This window comes from Capricornis sumatraensis, chromosome 1 (assembly GCF_032405125.1).
Source record: "Capricornis sumatraensis isolate serow.1 chromosome 1, serow.2, whole genome shotgun sequence".
NCBI lineage: Eukaryota > Metazoa > Chordata > Mammalia > Artiodactyla > Bovidae > Capricornis > Capricornis sumatraensis.
The window spans coordinates 46,388,965-46,398,654 of NC_091069.1; positions in this window are offsets into that span (position 1 = coordinate 46,388,965).

The window sequence follows — 9,690 nt, forward strand, 5'->3', positions numbered from 1 at the left end:
AATTCATCGGCTCCAATAACCAAGCCTTGGGTAGTACAGAGATGGCAAGTGATACCTTGAAAGAAAGACACAAATTGCAGTCAGGACTTTGTCTGCTTCTGTCCTCATTTCTCTCTGCAGGGAGGTCTCTTTTCTCTCAAATTCTTTCCAAAATAAAATCATCATCTCCCTAAAGAGGAGTTTAGGACTTCCCTGGTGATACAGTGGATGAGAATCTGCCTGCCAGTGCAGGGGACGTAGGTTTGATCCCTGATCTGGGAAAATCCCACATGTCACAGAGCAAATAAGCCCATGTGCCACAACTACTGAACCCCGTGTCAGGCAACTGCGGAAGCCTGTGCACCTAGAGCCTGGGCTCCACGACAAGAGAAGCTACCACAATGAGAAACGTGCACACCCCAAGTAGAGAGTAGCCCCCACTCACCGCAACTAGCCTGAGGGCAACAACAAAGACCCAGCACAGTCAAAAATATAAATAAATAAATAATTTTAAAGTAAAGATGAGTTTAGATCCCTCTATGTACAGATATAACATAGAGTCAAGTCATGCCCTCTAATACAGTAGCTGCTAGTCCCAGGAAACTTAAAATTTGTTTCCTGGGACTTCTCTGGTGGTCCAGAAAAGACTTCATGCTCCCAATTCAGGGGGCTTGGGTTCAATTCCTGGTCAGGGAACTAGATTCCACATGCTGCAACTGGAAAAAAAAAAAAAAAGATCCCACATGTTGCAACAAAGACAGAACACCCCACGAGCCACAACTAAGATCCAGTACAGCCAAATAAAGAAAAATAAATAAATATTAGAAAAATTAATAAAAGAAAATTAAAAAAAATAAAATTTGTTTCTTCAGTCACATTAGTTACATTTCAAGTGCTCTGTAGCCATATGTGACTATTGGCCACCACATTAAACTGTGGCGATACAAAACTTTCATCATAGCAGAAAGTTCTATTGAACATCACTGGTCTACACTGAAGAGTTGTTTTCTTTTCCTCCATTCAATAAAAATCTATTTTACTCTCATGAATTTTGCTGCTCATTATTGTGACAGTGCTGGAAAGGGAGCCAAAAGTTTTAAAGGCTTGGGTGAAGGGGATTGCCCCGTATCCAAGTCTCTTCTTGGAAATCCAAGTAGTACAGGACAATCCTAAAATGGAATAAATATTTGTTGTCATTTCATACTGTTCCTGCCAGCTGGATCATCTGGTTTTAAGCAGGACGGAAGGCTCTGGGCTTCTGAAGTGAACTCTGCCCCTAGTTTCCCACAGCCAGTGAGGCACAACTGCTCTTTTAAGCCTCGAACTGTCAAGATTTAGACATTCAACAACCAGACTTGTGTTCTTTTTAAAATACCTCTGGGACTCCCTTGGTGGTCCAGTGGTTAAAACTCGGCGCTCTATGCAGAGGGCCTGGGTTCGATTCTGATCTGGGAACTAGATCCCACATGCTGCAGCTAAAGACCCCACATGCCACAACAAAGAACAAAGATCACATGTGCTGCAAATAAGGCCTGGTGCAGCCAAATTAATTACTTTATTCATTCATTCATTAAAATGCCTCCTACAATCTAGTCATTAACCCAGATGTAATGTCCCTTTCTTTATCATTTTTTTACCTGTTATTGTTATTGAAGTTTTTGAACATATACGAAAGCAGCAGATTCATATAATGAATTCCCAAGTACTCACCAAGCAGTCTTAATGATCAGATCGGAGCCTGTCTTATTTCATTTATTTCACTACTCACTCTGTCCATCAGGATTAATTTGAAACAAACTCCAGACACCATATCATCTGTAAATATTTTCCTATGTATCTCTAAAAGATGATGTTTTTAAAAATTAATATTAACAATATCATTATAGTGCCTAAAAAGATCCCCAATTCCTTAATATCTTTAAATACACAGTCATTCAAACAAGGTCCATACAATGCATTGCTTGATGTATCCTTGAAGTCTTTAAATCTGTAAGTGCTCTTCCATCTCTCTTTTCATTCCTCATAACTTTTTGTAGAGGAAATCAAGTCTTCTGTTCTGAAAAGTCTTCCAGAGCCTGGACTTTGTTCATTGCATACCCATAGTAAATTTAGCATGTTACTCTGTCCCCTTTACTTCCTGTAGTTGGGTAGTTGGACCTAGAGGCTTGTGGGACATTTAAAAAAAACAATTTTATTTATTTATTTATGGCTGTTCTTGGTCTTCATGGCTGTGAGGGCTTTTCTCTAGTTGTGGTACAAGGGCTTCTCACTGTGGTGGCTTCTCTCGTTGTGGAGCACAGGAGCTAGGCATGTGGGTTTCAGAAGTTGCGGCTCCCCAGCTCTAGAGTGCAGGCTCAGTAGTTGTGGTGCATGGGATTAGTTGTCCCGTGGCATATGGATCTTCCTGGATCAGAGACTGAATCCGTCTCCTCCTTTAGTAGAGAGATTCTTTACCACTGAGGCACCAAGGAAGCCCCAAAGATATTTTTAGATGTTGTATTGTGTCCTTCTATTTAGTTGAAGTATCAGAGAATGATGCTAATAATTGCCTAGAACCATTAATTCATTTTAGGCTATAAAACTGTGATATTCTAATTCTATCATTTTCTTCTTACTAGTTGGAATATATGCATTAAAAAATGATACTACCTCTCATTAACTATTCAGTTATCCATAGGTAAAGGAAAGGCAGAATAAATGCTTAACTTTTTTTCTCTCTTTATTACCAATTTTCAAAAGAGTGAACTGATTCCTTTTCAGCGTCCAGGAAATTAACTGTGAGTTTTAATTTTTATTTTCTTAGTATCAGAGGAGGTAAACATATCTGATGTGTTTTAATCTATTGTAGTTATTTTTCTTACACAAGTTATTCCATCTTTAGCCTTTGGGAAAATCTTCAAAGTTGGTTCTGGAGCCCTTTAGTCATAATCTCAGTGGTCTTTGATAATTTCTTTACTCTCTAGTATAACAATATGTACTATGTACTCACTTTCTAATCTGTTTGCTTTGGTATTATCCCATATTCTCCTGAAAATACACCAGTCTAAGAACCTGAGATATTTCTTATATAAGAGCAGAGAGAGGAAATCCTTATCTTTAATACATTTTGAATAATTTATATTCATTTATTTACCTAACAAATAATTGTTGAGAAGTGGCAGTGCATTAGGCACTAACATAATTCTCAATCAAGCAGGAAAGACTGACAATAAAGGTTCTATAAATAGTTATATGTACATATGCTACAGTGAAAAGGATAGTAGAAGAAAAGGAGCGGGTGCGGTGACAGTATGTTAGGTCTAACATGTTAGGGAAGGCTTTCCTGAGCAACTCAGTGAGAAGTGCAAATTCAAAGAGTAAGTAGATGATGGAAGCAAAGGAGTGGAGACAGAGCAGGATGTGCAAAGTCTGCAGGTGGAAAATACTTATCACATCCAAGGAACTGAAAGGTCTGCATGAGCAGGACGGTGGTCAGGAAGAGAAGGGACACAGGGAAGATGGAAATGCATGACTGGAGGTCAAATCACACAGAGCCTTATGGGGCTCATTCAGGACTTATAGGCTTTCTCCTAAAAGTGATAGGAAGCCACTGGAGTGTTTTAAGAGAGAAACAACACAATCAGATTTTTATATTTCAACTCTAGGTGTTGTATGGAGAGTGAACTGGTCAAAGCAAGAATTAAAATGGAAATTGGGGGTTATTACAGGTGAAAAATGACAGTGTCTTGGACAAAGATAGACAGTAGAAATAGAGGGAAGTAGACGGATTCCAGAAATTTATGGACAACCAAAAAGCCAGCTCCCCCCTCAGTGGGGAAACAATGGAAGCATTCTTACTAGATGCAAGAGCAAGACAAGATGTCCACTGTCAACACACCTAACATTGTTCTAGGTGTGGTAGTCAATGCACTGGAAGGAGGGAGTTAGTGACGTCAAAACTGGAAAGGAGGAATTATAAAGTATCACTATTGATAAATAAGATCATGTATCTGGAAACCCCAAGAGCATCAGATGGCAAATCCATGATAAATTAAATAAGAATGCAATTAATGTATGCAAATTAATAGCTTTTTTGTACACAAATAGCAATCAATTAGGTATAGTGGGAAAAACACTATTTATAGGGGCAACGAAAACAGATAAATTCCCAAGAACAAACTTACTAAGAAATACCCAAGACCTATGTGATGAAAAGGTTAAAATGTTCCTCAAGGACACAAAAGAAGACTTAAGAAATGGAAAGGACAATGGTGTTCTTAGACAGGAAGTCAGAAGACTCAGTCACAAGATATCAATTCTCTCTACATTAATCTCTGCATTTAGAAACAGGTACATCTTTGATCACATTGGCAAACATAGTTTGGGTCAACTCAATATGTGAAAACAGAAGCCAGAAGGTAGTGAGAGGCTGAAATGCAAAAGAGAAGTAGATAACATTAACTGAGTGTCTTTTTTATGGGAGTACAGATGGCACATCACGTGCAAAGGTCTGGGGCTCCAAATACTTGTAACATTCAAGAACAGAAAGACCTTCACAAGGTGGACTGAGGGAGAATGAGAGAGCACGGGAAGAAGCTGGAAAGATAGTGAGTCCAGAAGGGTGACTAGAGAGTGAGGCAGTGGAGACCAGGGATGCAAGCAACTCTGTCAGGAAGACTGGCTGCTCAAGAGGGCTGGTGCTGTTTCCTTTTCCAAGGAAGTATTCAGCCCCAACCTGGTTCTCTCTAAGTCAGAGGGCGGTACAGGGATTCTCCACTGTTACCTTCAGAGTACTGCTGTATGCAAACCAGACCTCCGCAAATGCCTCTTAAGATCACTGGGCTGGGAAACCTGCTCCCTTTTCGCTCCCAGGCTCTTACTGGAAGTTGGTGACTTTGCAGTGCATTTTTCAGTCCTTCACTACATATGCTGTTCTTTTCTCAAGACATCCCTGGACTTGACGTAATACCAGCAAGGGATGAACCTGGCAATCCAGGAATGGAACAGGGTGAAAACCTCTACTCTCTCTGGGCCTGTCCTCCCATGGTGAGATCTGCGGCACACTGGCCTGAAAGCCAGTTTATCCCGGGGGTGTGGCTTATGGTGAGGGGTGGGGGAAAGCCAACCTGATAGTTGAACAAGACCCTGACCCCATTGCCCCTGTGTCCTGGCCAAGAGGGTAAACGAACAAACCATTAGGAAACGCTGTTTAACATATCTGACTGATGCCTGATTTCCCAGAAAATAAGTGTCCCAGAGAAGCTTGGGCTCTGGGAAGGTAACTTGAAGTCCATTTGCTTAACAAAGCCCCACAGCAGTCCTGCTTCATGAGCTGCCAAGTAAAACTGTCAGAATCTATTTAAGAAAACCAGGCCAGTCTAGCTGTGTTTATTGAGAATAGCTACATAAGACAAAGAGGAAAAGAGTTTTCATTCCATTCATTCACAGATAATTATTGAGTGCCTACCATCAGCCAAGTCTTGTTCTAGATAGTGGGTATACAGAAAAGAGCCAACTAGATGAAAAACTCGTCCATGAAAAGCTTACATTCTAGTGGCAGGAGATAGACAATAAAGATAAGAGACAAACTATGTATATACTAGAGGGTGGTAAGTGCCACAGCTTCAGTTAGTGTAGAAAAAAGTCTAGGACATTTTCAGGACACAAATGGGTGTTGGTAGAGGGCATAGGTAAGGTGGATATTAGTAATTATATTAGGTATTATGTAGAGTGATTATGGAAGAGCTTTCGGAGAAGGTGACATTTGAGCTGAATCATGAAAGATGAGGAGCCAGCCTTGTGAAGAGTGAGGGAGAGAGAGAGAGAAAAAGAGGCCTGAGTTAGGCAAGAACTTGGAATGTTCAAAAAGAAGAAAGAAGGTCCATTTCTGCAGTACGCTAAGCTAGGGGAGAGAGCCTAAACACAAAGCTGGGGAGGCAGGCATGCCTTGATAAAGGATGTGGCTTTTTCCTAACTCACTGTGCTCATTACGGCACAATTATCTATTCTACTGTAACGCAGCCCACTCAGAACTCACTGAGTAACTCAGCTGCCTGGCTTTGATTCAGAGAGAGGACATCTTAAGAAACTCCCAAGAGTGGCCAGAACAGATGTAATAAAGTCTGTACTCTAAAGCTCACACAACACCCTTCAGGGAACTTCTGGGATTTTCTCTCAGGTCCTTTGCTTTCATGTTAAATATCCTGTAAATAAGTTCCCTTAACTGGTTTTCAAGACCATAACAGATTACAAGCAACAGATTAGAAGGGAAAGGAAGGGCAGGCACTCTGTTCAGCTGACATTTTAATTCAGTGAGTCATTTTGCTTGGAAATCACCTTTCCTTGTGACTGTCTTCATCCTGTACTGTAAGGACTCCAGGATTCCTCAAACACCCTTACAACTCATTTACCGTGTACCATGATGTAGTGGCAAGAACACTGATACACAACAGTCCTGGGTGCAAATCCTGACTCCAGCATTCACATTTCCATGTTTCCGCTAGAATGACTATAAGGACATTGTGTCTTAGTCATCTCTGAATTCACTCACCATCTATGCCCCTGCTCCAAGCCAGGAATAATGTTAATCATGTAATCATGCTTGATAAATGGATCTTGAATGAATAAATGAAAGCATGATCTTGGATAAATTACTCTCTGATTCTCATTGGCCTCATCTGAAAAAGAAAATAGCATCACCACCTTAAGGGCTTGTTTGAAATGTTAAATAACACAATGAATGATACAGCGCAATATATGTTCAAGGTATTTTGCAACATGGGGCTGAATCAGAGGTGTCCTTCAAAGGGTCAAGGGAACCTTTAGGTCCTTGTGTCTACGACTAGAAATAGTTGCCACTAGATGGCAATGTTTTCTTAAGGCACATTGAACGATTTTTCAGTTTACCCTAATGGGCCTTCAAACTGAGGATTCTCATACCACTGGGAGTTCAAAACGCTTTCCAAGACATGCTTAATTATGGATAGCCTTGAGGAAATCAATTTTCCCATCCTCAACTTGCATGTGACCTCTTTCCTAAAACTAACCTGCTTAGGAAAGTATCTGTGTTTACAATAGTCATTCTCTAACTTCTCAAAAAGTAATAAGGTATACACATTATTCCTCCTAAATCTGATTTTATGGCACCACCAGGTGAATAATATCCTCTAGAGCATCAAAGAGGAAGTCTCTGTCAATGATTAACAAGGAACCAATCTTTCTCTATCTTTCACATACCTCTGTGAAGAATGAAACGGCTTTAGAAATAGGATATTTTGGCTCATGCTGTTACAGTCTGAATGTAATTTGTGGTACAGTGGGGTGGTGGGATTAAGCCTTCTTCTGTCTTCTAAGAATTATCAAAGAAAGCATTTATTTTAAGCGAAGAAAGCACAGAATGCATCTTTTTTAAAATGTTAAACAGCAGTTTTTCAAGTACTTTAATTATTTTGACCTATTTTCAATCCCAAAGTCATGTCATTAGCAGGAAAGAAATATGTTGAAATGAAAAAAAAAAAAAAAGAAATATGCTGAAATGGCCAAAAGTAGTTGATCATTTTAGATCAATTATAGTATTTTCTAGGATCACCAAATTTTTCATGACACACTAGCCAAATAAATCAAGTTTTTATATGATCAAATTTCAGATTTGATATGTTATTCAATAAGATAGTTTAAAACTTTTTTATAAAATCATATAATAAAATATTTATTCCAGTTTTAATCAATTCTCATCTTTATTTCATCTCATTTCATTTAATATTGCCTATTTCTCATTAACAAAAATGCAATTATATGTTACTTGCCAGATTAAATAACTTTTACAGCCTATATCTTTCCATTTCATTAAATCATGGGAAAAAATTTGTCATAATGTCTAATGAAATAATGACACTGCTTTTTTATATTTGAGACTTATTTATTGTCAAAAGCCAAACCTCAGAATTTGAAACAGGCATCAAAACACACATCTTATAAATAGCTTATAATTTGGCTATTCATGACATTGCATTATTACACAGTAGGTAATAAAGAATAGCATATTAATTTATTACTTTGATTTCCTAACTTTAAAAATTGATTAATTAAAAAAAGAGAATTATATTAAATCTACCTTAAATTAATCTTGACCAATGTTATTATTTATTTACTTATTTTTGGCTGCAGCAAATCTTCGTTGAGGCATGTGGGACCTTCAGCTGCAGCATGTGGGATCTGGTTCCCCAACCAGAGATCAAATCCTGATGCCCTGCACTGGGAGCACAAAATCCTAGCCCCACTAGGGAAGCCCCAGTCCTGACCACTTTTAATCTTTACAGCAACCCTTGAAATAGGTCCTACAATTTCCCTCACAGAGAGGTTAGGTAATTTATTCACAGTCACAAAGGCCAAAAAAGGCTCCAAGTAAGCCAATATGAATGTTGCCATGACCGTGCAATAAAACTCGGGCAAGTTAAACTTTATAAAATAAGCTTGATTATCTGATTTCCAAGTTCACAGCAGACAAGAAGGAAACCAGAATGGAGAGCAGAATCTTGGAGGGACAAACATTTTGACACTAGTGAGAAATGATAGTCAGCGATAGCTTAGAAAGCAATCCTCAAGATGAAAACTGGAGCAGTTTTAGTAAAGGTGCTAAAAATCCTACCTTATATTGCTGTTTCTAATTAAATTAATATTTAATGTCGACATTATCACTGTAAATATTTTTGCTGAGTCACTCATTATACAGTTATTTACCTTGGGCAACTTACTGTTTTCCCTGGAAGTAATAATTGCCTCATTTTCTCTATTATTAGTTTTCCAGATACCTATTACTGGTTAATTCTCAAGCTCTGACATTACAGAAAAATGACTTCTCATGTAGTCACATATTGATACTTCAGGTACATTTTTTTCTTGGAGTCATCCTTCTGGAGACTTTCATTCTCCTGCTTCAGTCTGGACAGTTCCCTTGTATGCCTGAGACTCATCTGTCTTCTTAGTACTTTTCATCACTACTTTCCTACACATTATTTTCTCTTCTGTGTTTAGCTTCTTGCTTCTTGGATTCCTTCCCTTTCTTGGTTTAATCCCTCAGTTTGGTGGGACACATTCTCTAATAACTTCCTGAGAAATGATAAGTGGGAGGTAACTTATTTGTAGCTTTCTATGTGTGAAAACAGCAGTATTTTACCCTCAAACTTAGTTAATAGTTTAGCTGACTATAAAATTCTTCATAATTTTGATTGCCTTTCTCAATTGCCTTCTACATTCCAGTATGACTCTTAAAAAGTCAGATGCTGTCCTGATTCTCAAGCCTTTAGATATTACCTGTTTTCTCTATGGAAGCCCCAGGGTTCTAAAGTTTCAGAATGATGGGTCTTATTTTATTGAGATATAATATACATATTATAAAATATACCCAATTTTAAGTATATAGTTAGATGAGTTTTAATACATGTATATGTTGCTGTAACCTCAGCTTCTCTCTATAGTGAAGTTGCTCAGTTTTGTCCAACTCTTTGCGACCCCATGAATTGCAGCACACCAGGCCTCCTTGTCCATCACCAACTCCCAGAGTTCACCCAGACTCATGTCCATTGAGTCGGTGATGCCATCCAGCCAACTCATCCTCTGTCATCCCCTTCCCCTCCTGCCCCCAATCCCTCCCAGCATCAGAGTCTTTTCCAGTGAGTCAACTCTTTGCATGAGATGGCCAAAGTACTGGAGTTTCAGCTTCAGCATCATTTC